This window comes from Mus caroli, unplaced genomic scaffold (assembly GCF_978045245.1).
Source record: "Mus caroli unplaced genomic scaffold, Mus_caroli_1 scaffold_5, whole genome shotgun sequence".
Lineage (NCBI taxonomy): Eukaryota > Metazoa > Chordata > Mammalia > Rodentia > Muridae > Mus > Mus caroli.
The window spans coordinates 66582456-66603009 of NW_028227260.1; the positions used below are offsets into that span (position 1 = coordinate 66582456).

General features: G+C 41.8%; 1 protein-coding gene and 1 long non-coding RNA gene across 2 annotated transcripts in view; one reads left to right on the forward strand and one right to left on the reverse strand.

Annotated features, from left to right (window-relative positions):
* Positions 1–20554, forward strand: part of Hdac8 (histone deacetylase 8) — a 239923-nt gene that overhangs the window by 216935 nt on the left and 2434 nt on the right. The gene's annotated exons all lie outside the window — the stretch shown is intronic.
* LOC110286601 (uncharacterized) overlaps positions 1–20554 on the reverse strand; it is a 134786-nt gene that overhangs the window by 80718 nt on the left and 33514 nt on the right. Inside the window, exon 2 of the long non-coding RNA XR_015047163.1 lies at positions 12–65. This is a non-coding gene — a long non-coding RNA (uncharacterized LOC110286601). The remainder of the gene's footprint in view (positions 1–11; positions 66–20554) is intronic.

A 20554-nucleotide genomic window follows, 5' to 3' on the forward strand; every position in this document is an offset into this window, starting at 1 on the left:
GCCCCTCTTACCCCCTCACTGCACACTCTGCTCCTTCCATGTCGCTGATCCAAAGCACCAAATCCCTGGAAACAAGAGGAAAATGGCCATGAGCTACTCCTAAAGTTCTGGCCCCTAAGCCATGCCTTTGAGTGCTCCATCAGCTCCCACCTAACTGAAATCTGGACCTTTGAACTCCTCCGTTCTGAGCTAAGAGGAGGACAGGGTAACAAGGGGTAGCTCCTGCCACCTCCAGTGTGCTATGGCCACCAGCTCCAGCCTGCTGTTTACAGTTCCACAACCCCATGCTGAGACCCTTTGCACATCTGCTGCTAATATTCTTGAGAGAACTATTGTGTGGGGGATGGGGAAAGAAGCATCCACTCCACCCCAACTGCAGCCTGGAGTCTGAAGGTACTATGGGTTGGCAGTGGGGCTCAGACTTCAAGGGCTGCTGGAGCCCTAAGCTTAAAGCAGTTCTGTTGAAGAGACACTCCCCAAAGAATTGAGGCTTAACCCCCCTACACACACACCCTCTTACTGAGAAGCATTTGAAAAGGGGTTAGAAAGCAGGGTTGACCCCAAGGACAAACCGACCATTTGCTTTCCGGTTTCTTGGAAGGACTTTGGAGCAGGACTGTGGTGGAAATCCCAAACCAGTTTGCTTGGCTTTAAGTAAAGCTCTCTGTGCTGTCTCTCCCTTATCTCCCCTTCCTGCTCTCTGCCCTCTCCGCATCCCTCCCCCATCCCCCAGCAGACTCCAGGAGCCGGCCATGGGCTTGCACTTTCCCACTGATCAGACTAGTAGCTTTGCTTCACTAAAAGCAGAAGGAATGAAAAGGTTTATTGTGGTTACTGTTGCCAATGAGTTACAAAAGTGGCATGCTTCAAGTTTTACAAATTCTAAAAAAAAAAAAAAAAAAAAAAAAAAAATTGGGGGCTATTACCCAAAAGTTATAATAAATTAGCAGCTTAAATTTAATATACCATGAGGTGAAGGCCATTGACAGATCACTTATGAAAACCAGAATGTTCTACTAAAACCATGAGGTAAAAACGAACTGCAAGTATACCACACACTCACTGTCTCATATATATCCTTATGCGGTAGGAGACTGGTAACTACAAGCACAGTCCACTATACTTACAGCCACATAAAGCCAAGTAGTGAACTGCAGATTTGAATCCAGGCCTGGTAGCTAGCCTCCACATGGTAGCACTGTCTTGCCTGTGCCTACTAGTTATCTCTCACCTGTTTTTACCTCATCATTCTTTGTAATCCATTCCTACTCTTCATAGGCTCCCAAAAATGTATTCTGAATCAGTTACATTTTAAGAGGTATGGTCCTGTCTTCTCGTTAAATATCAACTCAATCAAGTTGCTTTTGAACCTCCGATGTGTTTGGTGTCAGGAGCACTAAGTGGCTGAAAACATGACCTCTGCCTCGAGGGACTAATTGAAGTTAGCCTCCATGGATGGCTGGGGATATCACAGGGGGCTGACACTGCATAGAAGCAGCTGAGGGTAAAGCTTGAGGGAGATTACTTTCTGATGGCTGGAGGATCTGAATGGAACAGAGGACAGATGTGACGGTCAGCAAGGGACTCTCAGAAGCATGAGGACAAAGCTGGCTGACTGGACTGGAAAAAAAAAAAAACAACCTGGAAGCCACTCTAGGTTCTACAATGAGAAATGACATGATAGAGTGATGATTGGGATGGATTGTGACAGTGTGGGCCTGGATGAGTCTACACTAGAGCTGAGAAATAGTGTGTAAAGAGTGTCACCAGGCCTTGGGGATAGGTCATTTATAGAGAATCAAGGATAAGGGAAGAAGGAAGGTCAGTCTGGAGTTTCCTAGGTGGGCACAAAGCAGGGCTGGGAGGCTACCAGTGGAGGAGGCCTAGCTTTCCACACCCATGCTTAAAATAACTTATTCTGTTCATATCATATTCTGTTTTGATATACTAAATTTGAGGCATAATGCTAATTCCATCTAGCATTTTTATATGAAAAAATTGTTGCAGCCAACTACAAAGAAGATTTTTGGAAAGACTTGAGTGAGACAAGTATTATATATTAAGTAAAAAAAAAAAACACAAAATGGTTTAATGCCATCGACTCTCAATTTTATAAATGCATATATGTGTCACTATGTGGCTGCGCACAGGAAAACATTCAAAAGAAATGATAGCAGTAGGTTATCTTCAATGACAATAGTTGTTTGAGGCAGTGTTTCACTGTGTAGCCCAGGTCGACCTCAAACTCATGATCCTCCTGCCTCAGCCTCTCCAGTGCTAGGATTGCAGGCAAGTGTCACTATATTCATCTGTCTTCAATGATACTTTGCCAGTTGTCATCTAGATTAAAATTATGAGTAATTTTTCTTTCCTCTTTTTTATACTTTTTAAAGTTTCTAGCATGAATATCTATTGCTTCACAGTCAGAAAAAAAAAAAACTAATGTATTTTTTTGTTTAAAAAAAAAAGACAGTAAGAACCAGTGATCTAGCTCAATAGTAGAGCAGTTATAGAGCCTATCCTTAGTTTTAGATCTTATTTGACAATTATACATTATAAAATATGGCCACCAGACCTACAGACCATTTCAAAAATGGATTTGTGGTGAGTATTTTAGAAGTTTCAGGTGCTGTTTCTTCTAGGTACCTTAGGAATTCTAGGGTATTCCATTTATCTTGAAATTTAGATGATGCTTTGTTGAAAATGTAAACCCTCTTTTGTCCTGCAAAAGGGCAGAAAATCCAGATGTTCCCTTTTCCAAATGCCCATCCATTCTAAGGTAACTCTTTCAGTCTCTCTAGGTTTTGTCTTCTGCTCCACTGATCTATAAACCCGTTTCTTCATGGTCATTAGTACCATGGCTATATAATAAATCCTATCAAAATCAAAATCATTTTAGGTAAAGGCTGGAGTTGCGGTATACTTCTGCAATCCTAGCACTCATGAGGCAGAGACAGGAGTATTGACAATACAGTGCCAGCATGTGCTACCCTGTCTCAAAAAAGAAGTTAGGACTGTTCAAATGTTTCAGTAGGTTAAGATTCTTGCCACTAAGCCTGATGACCTGAGTTCAATCCCTGTGACCCATGTGGTCACGTGGTACAAAGGGAGGACCGATTCCTCAAGTAATTCTCTGGCCTACATGCACACAAACATACATATGAATACGCATTCTAGATACATACATTTAAAACAAAATTAAACTAAACTGGTTCTTTGTCTTTCCATATGAACTTTAGAATAGTCTTTGTCTAGTAGAATAAATTTTGATGTAATTTAGAAAGGACTTATGTTAAGCCTATACTTCTTTTGGATATAATTGATAACCTTACTATGCTGAATCTTCCAGCCTATAAATATGGCAATATTCAACTTTTAAATTTAAATACTATTAATGTTGATGTTGTTGTTGCTAATTTTACTACGGCTTTATGTGTGCTAGAGCAACCACTATACCCCTGAGCTACATCTTCAGCCATTTTCACTTTTATTTTGAGACAGAATCTTGCTAGGTTGTTCAAGCAGGCAGGTCTCGAGCTTCAATCCCCCTGCCTCAGTCTCCCACATATCCGGGATTACAGGCCTGAGCTACCATACACAGCTAGATTTTTAGTTTCTTCATTAACATTTTTAACATATAATAAAAGTATCAATCTATGAAGATAAAACAATCCAAAAAATGTGTATGCCTCACACATCAGTGTCTTGAAATACATGAAGAAAGGTAAATAGGAGATCTATCATTAAGGCTGGGAAGATAGCCTAGCAACCGAGTGGCCTTTTCTTTTCTGAAATGTGGGTTGAACCAAAAAAAGAAAATCCAGCCGGGTGTGGTGGTGCATGCCTTTAATCCCAGCACTTGGGAGGCAGAGGCAGGTGGATTTCTGAGTTCGAGGCCAGCCTGGTCTACAAAGTGAGTTCCAGGACAGCCAAGGCTACACAGAGAGACTCTGTCTCGAAAAAAACAAACAAAAAAAAAAAAAAAAGAAAGAAAAAAGAAAATCCATGATTAGAGTTAGAGACTTCAGCATCCCCTTCTCATCAACCAGTTTAGCAGACAGAAAAGAGCCAGGGTATAGAAGAACTCAGCAACACTACCTGTTAATAGGCTCAAACTGACATTTATAGGTTACTCCAAACAACAATAGAATACATATTTTTTAAGTACTAAAGGAACATATACCAAGATAGGAACATATACCGATCCATAAAACTAATCTCAAAGAATTGAAAATAACTGAGATTATATAGAATGTCTTTTCTAATCATAATAGCATCAACATAGAAATTACAAGCCTCTTGAAAAAGAAAACTCAAGGCCCACATAGCTTCACTGGAGAATTCTAAATCTACTGAAATAAAGAGATAGCACCAATTCTATATTATGGCTTACAGAAAATAGAAAAGAAAAATTCTGTTGTTGCCACTGTTATTGTTTGTGTTCTTTAAGGAAAGTGCTCTCTATCTCTCCCATATATGCACATAGGCAGAGACTTGTGTACAACACGATCACATGTGTGACTACAGGCACATGTGTGGCAGCATACATATGGAGGTCAGGGGATGCCTTGAATGGTCCTAGCCTTCCTCCTTGTTTGAGAGAGGGTCTCTGGTGTTCACTGCCACCCATGCCTGTCTAGCTGGCCTTTGAGTTTCCAGGGATTGTGTCTCTGCTTCCCATCTCACAGTAGGAGCCCTGGGATTCCAGATGTGTACTGTGCAGATTCCAGGGATCTGGATTGGAGTTCTCGTGAGTGTGTTCTAAGTGCTTTTATACACTGAGCCTTCTCTCCAGCCCCAGAGTCTTGCCATGTAGTCTTGGCTGCCCTAGAACTCTCTATGTAGTTCATGTGGAACTGGGATTTGTGGAAATCGTCTTGCCTCTCACAAGTGCTTAGATCACAGGCATCATTACCACTGTATCTCCCTGCCTCAGCAACAAAAACAAACAAAACTTACATCTATAAAAAATGTACTGGTCGATCCGGCTGGATCAGCGCCGGGGTAGCGGGAGCGCAGGGTTGCCTGACACCCGCCAGCTACCCAGGAACCCCGCCGCAGGATTTTGGGACTGCTGGATCTTAAGACTTCTGGAGAGTGGAACACAGCTTCTGCTCCAATCCAATTGCACGCGGGACCAGAGACTGCATTAGTTAGGGAAGCAGAAAAACGGCCTGAGTAGGACCACAGGCCTCTTCCGGCTGGACCAGCACCGGGGTACCGTCAGCTACCCACGACCCCCGCCACAGGATTTTGAGACTGCTGGTGAGTGGAACACAGCTTCTGCTCCAATCTTTAAATAGTGACAACGATAACAACTAACCCCAGAGATTACCAGATGGCGAAAGGTAAACGTAATAATCTTACTAACAGGAACCAAGACCACTCACCATCATCAGAACCCAGCACCCCCACTTCGCCCAGTCCAGGGCACCCCAACACACCGGAAAAGCTAGACACGGATTTAAAAGCATATCTCCTGATGATGATAGAGGACTTCAAGAAGGACTTTAATAACACACTTAAAGAAATGCAGGAGAACACTGATAAAAAGGCAGAAGACAATAAAGAGGAAGCACAAAAATCCCTTAAAGAATTGCAGGAGAACACTGCTAAAGAGTTACAAATCCTTAAAGAAAAACATGATAACATAATCAAACAGGTAGAAGTCCTTACAGAAAAACAGGAAAACACATCCAAACAGATGATGGAAATGAACAAAACCATACTAGACCTAAAAAGGGAAGTAGACACAATAAAGAAAACCCAAAATGAGGCAACACTGGAGATAGAAACCCTAGGAAAGAAATCTGGAACCATAGATACGAGCATCAGCAACAGAATACAAGAGATGGAAGAGAGAATCTCAGGTGCAGAAGATTCCATAGAGAACATCGGCACAACAATCAAGGAAAATGTAAAATGCAAAAAGATCCTAACTCAAAACATCCAAGAAATACAGGACATAATGAGAAGACCAAACCTACGGATAATAGGAGTGGATGAGAATGAAGATTTTCAACTCAAAGGACCAGCAAACATCTTCAACAAAATTATAGAAGAAAACTTCCCAAATCTAAAGAAAGAGATGCCCATGAACATACAAGAAGCCTACAGAACTCCAAATAGACTGGACCAGAAAAGAAATACCTCCCGACACATAATAATCAGAGCAACAAATGCTCTAAATAAAGATAGAATACTAAAAGCAGTAAGAGAAAAAGGCCAAGTAACATATAAAGGCAAGCCTATCAGAATTACACCAGACTTTTCACCAGAGACTATGAAAGCCAGAAGATCCTGGACGGATGTTATACAGACACTAAAAGAACACAAATTCCAGCCCAGGCTACTATACCCAGCCAAACTCTCAATTAACATAGATGGAGAAACCAAAGTATTCCACGACAAAACCAAATTCACACATTATCTCTCCACGAATCCAGCCCTTCAAAGGATAATAACAGAAAAAAACCAATACAAGGACAGGAACCACGCCCTAGAAACAACAAGAAGGTAATCCCTCAACAAACCTAAAAGAAGACAGCCACAAGAACAAAATGCCAACTTTAACATCAAAAATAACAGGAAACAACAATTACTTTTCCTTAATATCTCTTAATATCAATGGACTCAACTCCCCAATAAAAAGACATAGGCTAACAAACTGGCTACACAAACAAGACCCAACATTTTGCTGCTTACAGGAAACTCATCTCAGAGAAAAGGATAGACACTACCTCAGAATGAAAGGCTGGAAAACAATTTTCCAAGCAAATGGCATGAAGAAACAAGCTGGAGTAGCCATTCTAATATCTGATAAGATTGACTTCCAACCCAAAGTCATTAAAAAAGACAGGGAGGGACACTTCATACTCATCAAAGGTAAAATCCTCCAAGAGGAACTATCAATCCTGAATATCTATGCTCCAAATACAAAGGCAGCCACATTCATTAAAGAAACTTTAGTAAAGCTCAAAGCACACATTGCACCTCATACAATAATAGTGGGAGACTTCAACACACCACTTTCACCAATGGACAGATCATGGAAACAGAAACTAAACAGGGACACAGTGAAACTAAGAGAAATTATGAATCAAATGGATCTGGCAGATATCTACAGAACATTCTATCCTAAAACAAAAGGATATACCTTCTTCTCAGCACCTCATGGTACCTTCTCCAAAATTGACCACATAATTGGTCACAAAACAGGCCTCAACAGATATAAAAATATTGAAATTGTCCCATGCATCCTATCAGATCACCATGGACTAAGGCTGATCTTCAATAACAAAATAAATAATAGAAAGCCAACCTTCACGTGGAAACTGAACAACACTCTTCTCAATGATACCTTGGTCAAGGAAGGAATAAAGAAAGAAATTAAGGACTTTTTAGAGTTCAATGAAAATGAAGCCACAACGTACCCAAACTTATGGGACGCAATGAAAGCATTTTTAAGAGGAAAACTCATAGCTCTGAGTGCCTCCAAAAGGAAACTAGAGAGAGCACACATTAGCAGCTTGACAACACACCTAAAAGCACTAGAACAAAAGGAAGCAAATTCACCCAAGAGGAGTAGACGGCAGGAAATAATCAAACTCAGGGGTGAAATCAACCAAGTGGAAACAAGAAAAACTATTCAAAGAATCAACCAATCAAGGAGCTGGTTCTTTGAGAAAATCAACAAGATAGATAAACCCTTAGCCAGACTCACTAGAGGGCACAGGGAAAGCATCCTAATTAACAAAATCAGAAATGAAAAAGGAGACATAACAACAGATCCTGAAGACATCCAAAACACCATCAGATCCTTCTACCAAAGGCTATACTCAACAAAACTGGAGAACCTGGATGAAATGGACAAGTTCCTAGACAGATACCAAGTACCAAAGCTGAATCAAGATCAGGTTAATGATCTAAACAGCCCTATATCCCCCAAAGAAATAGAAGCAGTCATTAATAGTCTCCCAACTAAAAAAAGCCCAGGACCAGATGGGTTTAGTGCAGAGTTCTATCAGACCTTCAAAGAAGATCTAATCCCAGTTCTTCACAAACTATTCCACAAAATAGAAACAGAAGGTACTCTACCCAACTCATTCTATGAAGCCACAATTACTCTGATACCTAAACCACAAAAAGACCCAACAAAGATAGAAAACTTCAGACCAATATCCCTTATGAATATTGATGCAAAAATCCTCAATAAAGTTCTTGCTAACCGAATCCAAGAACACATCAAAACAATCATCCATCCTGACCAAGTAGGTTTCATCCCAGGGATGCAGGGATGGTTCAATATACGGAAATCCATCAACGTAATCCAGTATATAAACAAACTCAAAGACAAAAACCACATGGTCATCTCCTTAGATGCGGAAAAAGCATTTGACAAGATCCAACACCCATTCATGATAAAAGTCTTGGAAAGATCAGGAATTCAAGGCCCATACCTAAACATGATAAAAGCAATCTACAGCAAACCAGTAGCCAACATCAAAGTAAATGGTGAGAAGCTTGAAGCAATCCCTCTAAAATCAGGGACTAGACAAGGCTGTCCACTTTCTCCATACCTATTCAACATTGTACTTGAAGTCCTAGCCAGAGCAATTCGACAACAAAAGGAGATCAAAGGGATACAAATTGGAAAAGATGAAGTCAAAATATCACTTTTTGCAGATGATATGATAGTATATATAAGTGACCCTAAAAATTCCACCAGAGAACTCCTAAGCCTGATAAACAGCTTCGGTGAAGTAGCTGGATATAAAATTAACTCAAACAAATCAATGGCCTTTCTCTACACAAAGAATAAACAGGCTGAGAAAGAAATTAGGGAAACAACACCCTTCTCAATAGTCACAAATAATATAAAATATCTTGGCGTGACTCTAACTAAGGAAGTGAAAGATCTGTATAATAAAAACTTCAAGTCTCTGAAGAAAGAAATTATAGAAGATCTCAGAAGATGGAAAGATCTCCCATGCTCATGGATTGGCAGGATCAACATTGTAAAAATGGCTATCTTGCCAAAAGCAATCTACAGATTCAATGCAATCCCCATCAAAATTCCAAATCAATTCTTCAACGAATTAGAAAGTGCAATCTGCAAATTCATCTGGAATAACAAAAAACCTAGGATAGCAAAAACTCTCCTCAAGGATAAAAGAACCTCTGGTGGAATCACCATGCCGGACCTAAAGCTCTACTACAGAGCAATTGTGATAAAAACTGCATGGTACTGGTATAGTGACAGACAAATAGACCAATGGAATAGAATTGAAGACCCAGAAATGAATCCACACACCTATGGTCACTTGATCTTCGACAAGGGAGCTAAAAACATCCAGTGGAAGAAAGACAGCATTTTCAACAAATGGTGCTGGCACAACTGGTTGTTAACATGTAGAAGAATGCGAATCGATCCATTCCTATCTCCTTGTACTAAGGTCAAGTCTAAGTGGATCAAGGAACTTCACATAAAACCAGAGACACTGAAACTTATAGAGGAGAAAGTGGGGAAAAGCCTTGAAGATATGGGCACAGGGGAAAAATTCCTGAATCGAACAGTAATGGCTTGTGCTGTAAGATCGAGAATTGACAAGTGGGACCTCATGAAACTACAAAGCTTCTGCAAGGCTAAAGACACCATCAATAAGACAAAAAAACCACCAACAGATTGGGAAAGGATCTTCACCTATCCTAAATCAGATAAGGGACTAATATCCAATATATATAAAGAACTCAAGAAGGTGGACTCCAGAAAGTCAAATAACCCCATTAAAAAATGGGGCTCAGAACTGAACAAAGAATTCTCACCTGAGGAATACCGAATGGCAGAGAAGCACCTGAAAAAATGTTCAACATCCTTAATCATCAGGGAAATGCAAATCAAAACAACCCTGAGATTCCACCTCACACCAGTCAGAATGGCTAAGATCAAAAATTCAGGTGACAGCAGATGCTGGCGAGGATGTGGAGAAAGTGGAACACTCCTCCATTGTTGGTGGGATTGCAAGCTTGTACAACCACTCTGGAAATCAGTCTGGTGGTTCCTCAGAAAATTGGACATAGTACTACCGGAGGATCCAGCAATACCTCTCCTGGGCATATATCCAGAAGATGTCCCAACCGGTAAAAAGGACACATGCTCCACTATGTTCATAGCAGCCCTATTTATAATAGCCAGAAGCTGGAAAGAACCCAGATGTCCCTCAACAGAGGAATGGATACAGAAATTATGGTACATTTACACAATGGAGTACTACTCAGCTATTAAAAAGAATGAATTTATGAAATTCCTAGCCAAATGGATGGACCTGGAGGGCATCATCTTGAGTGAAGTAACACAATCACAAAAGATCTCACACAATATGTATTCATTGATAAGTGGATATTAGCCCAAAACTTAGGATACCCAAGATATAAGATACAATTTGATAAACGCATGAAACTCAAGAAGAATGAAGACCAAAGTGTGGACACTGTGCACCTTCTTAGAATTGGGAACAAAACACCCAGGGAAGGAGTTACAGAGACAAAGTTCGTAGCTGTGATGAAAGTATGGACCATTTAGAGACTGCTGTATCCAGGGATCCGTCCCATAATCAGCTTCTAAACGCTGACACCATTGCATACACTAGTAAGATCTTGCTGAAAGGACCCAAATATAGCTGTCTCTTGTGAGACGATGCCGGGGCCTAGCAAACACAGGAGTGGATGTTCACAGTCAGCTATTGGATGTATCACAGGGCTCCCAATGGAGAAGCTAGAGAAAGTACCCAAGGAGCTAAAGGGATCTGCAACCCTATTGTTGGAACAACATGATGTACTAACCAGAACCCTGGAGCTCTTGTCTCTAGCTGCATATGTATCGAAAGATGGCCTAGTCGGCCATCAATGGAAAGAGAGGCCCATTGGACTTGCAAACTTTATATGCCCCAATATAGGGGAATGCCAGGGCCAAAAGAATGGGAATGGGTGGGTAGGGAAGTGGGGGGCGCTATGGGGGACTTTTGGGATAGTATTGGAAATGTAATTGAGGAAAATATGTAATAAAAATAATAATAATAAAAAAAAATGTACTGGTCTGTGATAGTAAATGACGAAATCGGATGCTTTCCCTTCTAAGTTCTAGAGCAAGATAAGGATATCTAATCTTGCCGCTCTTAGTCAAGATAATACTGGGATTCCTAGCCAGTACAATAAGGCAAGAAAATGAAATTTAAAAATATATATAAAGAGATATCAGAAAGAAAAAAAACATTGCCTCTATTTTGTTATGATTGATAGTTTATGTCAAAAATCTCAAGGAATTTATATAAAAAAAATAGCTAGAACTAAAAAATTAGTTCAGGAGCTAGGACTGAAAGTTCACACAGCAGAGGGCCTTCCAGCACTCGTGAAGCTGAAATATGTTTAGGTCTAGTTCCCTAAAAAATAAAACATTTGGGTTCCATTGATTATTTGAGAACAAAAGGGAAGCACCTCATTGCTGCTTAGCAGGAGTACAAACTCATGCTCCTATTAGACCTCCATTGATACTGCACCTTAGCAGGGATGGAAGTGGCACACTTTTTAAAACAGAGCTAGCCCAGGCCGGCCTCAAACTCACAACCTTTGCCTCTGCCTCTGCCCCTCTGCCCCTCCGCCCCTCCTGCGCCTCTGCGCCTCTCTGCACCCCTCTGCGCCCCTCTGCGCCCCTCTGCGCACCTCTGCCTCCTCTGCCTCAGCCTCTGCCTCCTCAGTGCTTGGGGTTACAGACAGACCTGCACCACCACGTTTGATTTGATAGTGGATCTTTTTTCTATTGCTCCCCATAGGACCTCTACTGATGGAGCAGTGGGTGGGTCTAATTGATATTCAACAGAAGTGAAAGGGGAGCAGAATATTGCTACACTAATTTCCTATTTCAACTTTTCATTCATCAGTAAACATATATTAAGTGTTAATCTGTGCCAAAAGCTGCCCTAGGCACTAGAGAGATAGAGCTAGGAAAAATAAAGACTTTGCCCATCATAGAACTTGTAGTCTACTGAAACAGCTATGCTATGAACAAATAAACACATACTTAATGCTGATTACTGATTCATTCAAAAGAGCACCATTTTAGACAAGTAGTCAGTAAAAGTCTTTCTGAGGAAATAGTGTTTGAGAATCTGAGAGATTTAATAACATGCGTGAAGTTTTACAAGAACCAGGTGAAGACTATTCTGGATGAGAGGCAAAACACGGTTAAAGAGCCATGGAAGGAATGGGTTTAATGTGGTTACTGTGTGTGTTTTAATGCATACTACAAGTCGAGCTGTCACATGAAACTTTTACATTAAAAACTTCATTATGTTTTTATAATATAAATATGTAATATATTTAAATTATATATAAATATAAATAATATATGTTTTATTTGTGTGTGCCCACACACACACACCCCACAGTGCATGCGTGGAGTTCCAAGGACAACTTTGGGGAATCAGTTCTCTCTTCCCATCATGAATCCTGGAGATCAAAATCAGGTTGCCTTGCTGGGCCATCTCACAAGCTTCAAACTTTTGAATTTCACAGATACTGTTGCTTTTGGTGAAAGTGTTTAAAAATAAGTTTACATAAGAAAGGTTTCTGGGTATAAATATGGTAAAACTCTTAGAAGTATTGAAGTTTTTAGGATGCACACCTGAGTATTTATCAGTTTCATTTAATGGGTGAGGGAAACATTCAGGGGTTAATCGCTTTGTACAGGCCGCATAAGGGGGAAGTGGGGAGCAGGGATTGGGGTCCACCTGGGAAGGTGAGAATTGTACTCAGAAGAGGAAGGACACATCTCTTCTCTTCTGCCTGGCGAAGCTGATTATTGCACAAAACAAATGAAAAAAAAATTTTTCAAGAGCAACCAACAGCCTCAATATGTTAAAATATCCTGTGTTTGTTTTCCTAACTATGCGTAAAGCAGTGGTACCTCACTCATCTTCCTTCAGCTCTGAGTGCGAAAATGACTGAGGGGCAAGAGGAAGGTAGGCAATTATTAGGGGAAATAAGGTAAGCCTTTCAGGGTTCTGGGATGTCTAACTGTTGGACTACCCAGAGGCTCTTTAACCATCTGAGGCTGGGAGATGTGTAGAGTCAGAAGCAGTACTGCGGGTCTTTGATTACAAAGTAAGCCACTACACACACACACACACACACACACACACACACACACACACACACACGCGCGCGCGCGCGCACACACTCACACATCTCCACTTTACCTGGATGGTGACATTCCCACACCACAGTGACCAAAATGTCACAACCTTTTGAAAAAGGAAAGCATCTTCACAGCTCCTCGTTTGCCCACATCCTTCTGCCTCTTTGCAGCTCCAAGCATTATTTTGGAGGGGGGATTTCATAAAGATTTCTAAATTGAGTTAGAATTTCAAGTCTATTGTGACATGCAAATTAGTCCTGCTTGCCTGTTGGCAGCAAAGCAGCTGAAGTGCCTAGAGACGAGCCATAAAATGAAAACATCAAAGTGATTAAATGTGCCCGAAGAGCATAATTGAGTGCATGAATAAGAGAAAATAAAACAAATTGATTTTCTCCAGTGCCAGAAAAACAGAATAATTGAGAAGAAAATAATAGACTTTGAAGTAATCAAAGTGAGGAATGCACCGTAGTGACACAGAGACAGCCAGTTGTGAGAGAGATTTATTGTGTTTCTGTTATCATTTTTACAACTTTAATTTCATTAGCTAATAAATACAAATCAATTGAAAAATCAGTCAACCAGAGAGGAAGCCGTCCCAAGCCAAGATTTTTATTCACACCTCTAAAAGAGACGAAGGCGGCGATCCTTAATCCACTCTCTCACACGTGTACGCATGCCCGCACATGAGCATTCACCACACCCACACACACACACACACACACACACACACACACGAACTCATGCACGCACACACGCACACTGCAAGCAGAACAAGTTCTGGAAAGCTTCATTTGGAGGTGGTGACCAGCAGCTGCCTAATCTGCTGGTCACTTGCCACAAACAGTTCACTGATTCAGCCATCAAAGTGGTAACTTTTATACTCCACTAAGATCTCCATCAGAAAGAACTGCCTAAGCATAAGCATCCTGGTTTACAAAGGTGACATTTTCATGACACTGACCACATCTGTGATCTTGCTTGGATCGAGTAACTTCATTCAGTGGTGACTAACACCTGCCACTCTTGCAGTACTGCTGATAGTATGTGGCTTGCCCCATTCCTCCCTCCCCCCCCCAAAAAAAAATAGTGACACTGAAATATAATCTTAAAATGAGAGGACCAAGCAAAACTATGCCACCCCTTTGGCATCCAGTTTGGTGGCTATGATGCTAGGCAAGACCAAGGCAGGAAAGCTAGATTGGAGGTAGACTTGTCATGTTGAGCCTGACAGTAGAGCATCAGGGACAGCAAGCCATGCTGAGACCAGGTGCTGGAGGATCACAGAGTAAACATGAGACTGCTTGGAAACTATTTTTATGGCTCCTCCAAGAAAAGAATCCCTCCACCCCACTCCTCAGCTGTTCATAGCTCAGTGGCCCTTCCCTCCAAGATCCACAGCATTGACTGATGGGACCTGAATTGAGGATTTTCCTTTAGAGGCCTTTGAGCTACTCTGGCAGTAGGTGGGACTTCCAGATGTTCATGACACACCCTATCTTCAGGGCTCCATAGTTGTGACCATGCCTTTGGCTGTAGTGAAGGTTTTGGGACTGCTGTGCTTGTAAAACAGGGTGTACAAAAGGAGCTGGCAATACTGAAACTGGCACACTTGCTGGCTCCATGGGATGGCCCAGATAAGAACTGTGCCTGCCAGACCATTTTGTCCCCTTGAATCTATCTTCTAGGAAGCACCAAGATGGTGAAGGTAGTCTCAGACCTTCTAGTGACACGCAAGGCCTAACTGAGCTATGCCTTGAAATGAGTAGTAGATATTACTATTTTGTACAAAACAACGAGAGTTTGTCTCCAGTTCAAGCTGAAGTGCTCCACTTCCATTTCCCACTGGTGTTTGGGTGGAGCAAATCATTTTGAAACTCTGAAGCATTATACAGATGTAAAGCTGAATTATCCTCTCTGCCTCTGTTATTCCCATCATCCTTGGTTTCCGAGCACAGAATTTTTGTCTGAAAAAGCAATGTGGAGCAGGAACATTGACAAAAAGAACCTGAGAGCTGCGACTCCCAAATGCCTGGAGGTGGTCACCCAGTCCAAAAGGTGGACAACTGCTGCGGCCTGCTCTACTGGGTGCCTGGCAGGCATGCAGCCCACTCTGTGATGTCACCTCTACACTTACTTATGCCCATCCCTCCACAAGGAGCCAGCAGATTTAGGCACAGGAGGGGAGAAAAAATGAATCATAGGCTATTTTAGAAATTGCTTCGATTCCATTTGAGCCTGCAGTGGTGCCTTGCAAGCTGAGCAGAGCACCCTAAGTCACAGGGTAATGTGTTTTAAGTGCTGATAGCCTGGAAGTGCCAGAAGCCTGGGGGGATTAATCCACAACCCCAGGCTCTAATTCAGGTGAGAGGAAGATAAATGGTAATTGGTGGCTCTTCAGAATTGTCATTGAAAGGCTTTTTGAAGACAGAAAAGATTGACATTCTGAAGCAAGCAATACAGTTGGCAATCACCAGCTAAAAATTAAATCAGCCATCTATGTCAGCAACATGCCCGAGGCTGGATAGAATTCCTTTGGACCGAGCCAGGTGTAGTGGCTCTCATCCCAGCACTCATGAGGCTGAGACAAGAAGATTACAAAAACTCAAGGCCAGTCTCAAAACTCAGTGTAGACCAGGGCATCATGGGCTCCAGAGAGATGACTCAGCAGTATTAAATAAGTTTCTTTTAATTTAAAAAAAAAGAACTGTTGGACTGCCACTGCCCCCAGTTAAAAGGGGTACCCTCACAGCTGTCAGCTACTAGAGCACTCATTCTAGACCATACAAGCTCCCCTCTTGTCCCCCAAATCCCAGCTACCTCAGTCCTCCCTGCCCTTCATCCTGACTTCTGGCCACAAAAACCTTGTGGCTGTCTTTATACTTAATACTATAGCCCTGATGCCTGCAACATTTTCCCCTTCAAGATGTCACATTCTATGAGGCCTTTTGTGTCGTTTCTGCCCTTAGCACTATACCTACAAGTATTGGGTAGCGCAGCTGTGTGGATGTCCTATCCATGTGTGTTGTGTTACACATGTCTTCCTTACTGCACCAAGAGCTTCTAAAAGGCAAGAAATGAGCCTTGTTCTTCTCTCTGAGACCCTGAAACTGAGCACAGAGCAGCAGACCATAGCAGCCTGAGGAAGCCCTGTGGGTAAGGGTAGGAGATTCCCAATGGCTGCAGAAAAGAACCATCTGTGTGATGATTTCTTACAGGGGCCTTGTACCCCTCTATAGGAGAGATGAGTACCAAGCCATTTTTTTTTTGTAATTGTCTTTTAATGTATGTCCAAGATGTAATACAAACCGAAAGTCTGTTTCTATGGTTTTACTTTTGTTGCCCCGTTAGAATAGATAACACCACAGTAGCTATTAGAGTTTTAAAAGTGAATGGAGCTACTGAAAAATACTAGATGGCTATTGGTAGAGAGAGTAAGGAGAGCTGGAGGTGGTGCTGCCTGCAGGGCATCCCAGCATGGGGGAGGGCTGAAGCTGTAGGGACACAAGTTTGACCCTGCCTCAAAGTAAAAGAGGTGTTAGGTAGATAGAGCAACATTCCTGAAAGGACAGCTCATGTGGCAGTAGTTGGAGAAACAATCCTAAATTCACTTTCCTGTTTTTCTGAGGAGCCATTCAATGTCCAGGGCTTCCAGGGTCACTTTGGCATTCCTCCAACCTGCTAGGATACTGTCTTCAGAACGCATTCGTTGCAGGCAGAAAAGGGTAATGAGTGTGAATATAGTCACAGTATATTACATTTCCATGTGAACGTCTCCCAATGAAGCTGGGAGGAATGGGGCATACCTTTCCTGCCAGCACTGGGAGGCAGAAACAGGTGGGTCTCTGGGACATCAGGGCCAGCCTGATCTACATAGTGAGTTCCATGGCTACAAAGTAAAAGACCCTGTTTCCCCCCCCGCCCCCAAAAAAGTGTCACAATGAAACCCATTCTTTTGTACAGTTAATATGTACTAATTTAAAATGGTGAGGACTAAAATCTCATTTGCTGCCCAGGCCAAAGTCCTGATTCTCTGTTTATTGGCATGTATTAGCTTGCCTCGAGGAATGGCCAAGTTTCTGCTCCTGGGCTGAGCAAGTAAGTACTCTCAGTCAGCTGCCCTGTAGCTCTGCAAGTAATGGTCCCTTTAGTGACTGGGTCTTGAGCCCCTGTTGTGTGCCAGGCTCTGTAAAGGATGCTGATGACAGAGCAGTAAGAATGATAGACATAGAGCCGGGCGTGGTGGCACACGCCTTTAATCCCAGCACTTGGGAGGCAGAGGCAGGCGGATTTCTGAGTTCGAGGCCAGCCTGGTCTACAGAGTGAGTTCCAGGACAGCCAAGGCTACACAGAGAAACCTTGTCTCAAAAAACAAAGCAAAACAAAACAAAACAAAAAAAGAATGATGGACATAACTTTCCCCTTCACAGAGCCCGTGAGGAAGACAGGCTAGCAGGAAGTAAAGAAGCCCCAATGCTTCTACTGTGACGAATGCTTCAATGAAAGGACAAAAGGACCACAGGGCAGAAAAGTGACTGGGTGGCAATTGAACTTGGGTGTTCCTAAGGCCTCTTAGTTTGAAGCCTGTAGACTCAAGGTGACAGAAGTGATGAAATGAGTCAAAAATTAGACTATCCAAGGACAGAGTCATCCAGGGAAGAATGAATGGCAAGTCTGTAGGAAGGGGACACCTCACAAGGGGGAAGAGACTCATGTTCAAACCGCACAAAGAAGTCCATGTGGCTAGAAGTAAGAGAACAGGCCAGAGGCAAGAATTCAGAGATTTGATTCTAGGTATGAGTAGATCCTCTGATGATAGGAAGGATGAGGTCTGCCCTGAGCACTAACAACATGCCCTGCCCGATACATAGTTGATTATAAGGGACCAGGAAAGATTCAAGGAGCCAGCTTCCAAGTTATGAGAGTCTCGCATACAGAGTCGTCGTGATTCAGAGATGTGACAGTGACAGTAGTGAGTGGGGAGGAGGTGCATGGATTTGTCCTGTTCTGGAATTAGAATCCATAGGACTTGAGAGTGGATTAAAGAGGAAGATTGTAAATAGAGGAAGAAGTAAGCGCCCCATTCAGCACCATGACAGAAAGACAAAAGGACCAGGGGTCTGTTTTATATCCTAAGTGCTCACACCTCATTGAGTGGCATGGATGCAGAACAGTTCCCCTTCTGAGAAAGCTCTTTTCAACAACGCAAGTCTATATATATTAAGAAGATTAAATAATCATAGAACTTTTAAGTCTCAGACTGGAGGAATATCTACACTCTATGAAGAATTAGCTCATCAATAAGAAAATAAAGAACCCAACTTGGGAATGCCAAAAGATGAAAAAAGAGCTCATGAAAGATACACAGATAGCAAGAAATTGTATGGATAAGTGTTCAACATTGTATGCCACAAAGAACCCAGGCTTCCTGAGTCGTGGTTCAGAAGGTCTTATATATCAGAAATGAAGTCTTGGCACAATTAATTACCCAAACTGGAATGTTGAGAAGAAAATGGAGTGTCCTGTGTGTAAACTAGAAATTATTAAGAGGCCAAAAGGTATACTTTTGCTTCCAAAAGTGATTTGCCTATTCATATTCTTTAAACTTTTCAGTCTCCCACATTTAACACTGGAAACTTTGCATTCAAATGTATATTTTTTACTTCATTTGGGAAATGAAAAATGCAGACACATCAGGGCCTATATGCCTGCCTAGTGGTGAATGGCTAGATCCATTTGGCAAATGTGCATCTTGTTTGCCACAAACTCTATACACTTACTCTAGTCAAACATGGCTTTCCATTCACACTGTTTTAGGCATCTTTACTTTTATAGTAGTTGAATAAAAAGGAAACCTTGAGAAAAGGTCTAGTTGTCCTGGAACTCACTATGTAGACCAGGCTGGCCCCAAGTGTTGGGGTGAAAGGTGTGCACCAGCATAGCCAGTGGGAAGCTATTTATTACACATTTATTACACTGGTCATGGTTCAAGGTGGTCAAATGATAAACAGGAGCGCCATGCCTTGCCCTAGTTGGATTTTGCTCACATGAATTCTTGGGCTCTCTTGGCATTTATGTTGGCCCCCTCTGACCTGAAGGCTAACCACAAGATGCCTCTAAGTTCTGTTTGCTCCTTTCTCTTGCACTGTCTCCCAAGCCTCAGACTGTGTTAGCCTTTAGAATTTTCTCAGGCTACCACCCACAGCTAGAAAAGCTAGACATCAGGAAAGAAACAATGGGCATGATTTAAGCTTACATGTTTATAGTTACCTAGATCCAACCTTGCTCATCATCAACTATTGGTAGAAGTTATTCTTGTTGTTTTACTTAATTGCCTCCAAATGTAAGTCAGGCATAACAGAATCCAGCAGGCACCTTTCCTCTTTGTGGTCATATGTTGCTAAATCATAGTGCCACAGAGTCTTATTCTTTCACATATTCATTTCTTCCCCAAGCAGTGGCCGTGCTTACAAATGATCCTTGCTTCAGGACATCAGCCTGTGGGCTGCCCCCGGCAGGGACCCCATGGACAGAGCCTGTCCAGGAGAAAGCTTTACTTCCAGATGGTAGGGGATACTGAAATTTCTTGGCTCGGGAAAGAGTGTGACCAAAGTTGGCAGTGACCAAGAAGCAGCCCTACAAGCAAAAGCATCAATGAAGAGGCTAAGGCAGTGACCCAAGTAAGAGATGTGGTAAAGGTTAAGCAGTGCCAAGAGAAAGATGACTGAACATGGAGACATCTTGAAGTAAAATTTGGGAACCCATAAAAAAAAAGAGGCATGAACCAAGGCATGAAGAATCAGGCAGGGGCCAAGAAGCATTTTGAGTTTGTTTCAAACACCAAAACCACGATCTAAAATAGATGAAAAAAAAAACCTGCTAAATTTGGCCTCATCAAAATTAACTTTTGCTTTGCAAAAGATGTGTTAGTAGAATGAAGAGATAACAAATGTACTGAGATAAAATATTTGCAAGTCATATAGCCAACAACAGATTTGTATCTAAAACATACAAAGAGCTCTCCAAACTCAACAGTAGAAAAAAATACAAATAAAAAAAAATGGGCATAAGACATTAAAAAAAGAATATACAGATAGCAAATTTAGCACATAAAAGATGTTTAACATCATTAGCTATTAGGTCAAAGTAAGATCACAGCAAGGTATCACTATGTATCCACCAGACTAGGCAAGCGAAACACTGGCAAGGATGTGGAGAAACCAGCTTCCTACCGCATCCCTGGTAATAGCAGAAATGCCACAGAGACTCTCGAAAACACTTCAGCAGTTTCTTATAAAAACTAAATGTATACCGTGTTCACAGAAAACCTCGCATGTGTATGTTCGTAGAAGCTTTATTCATAAT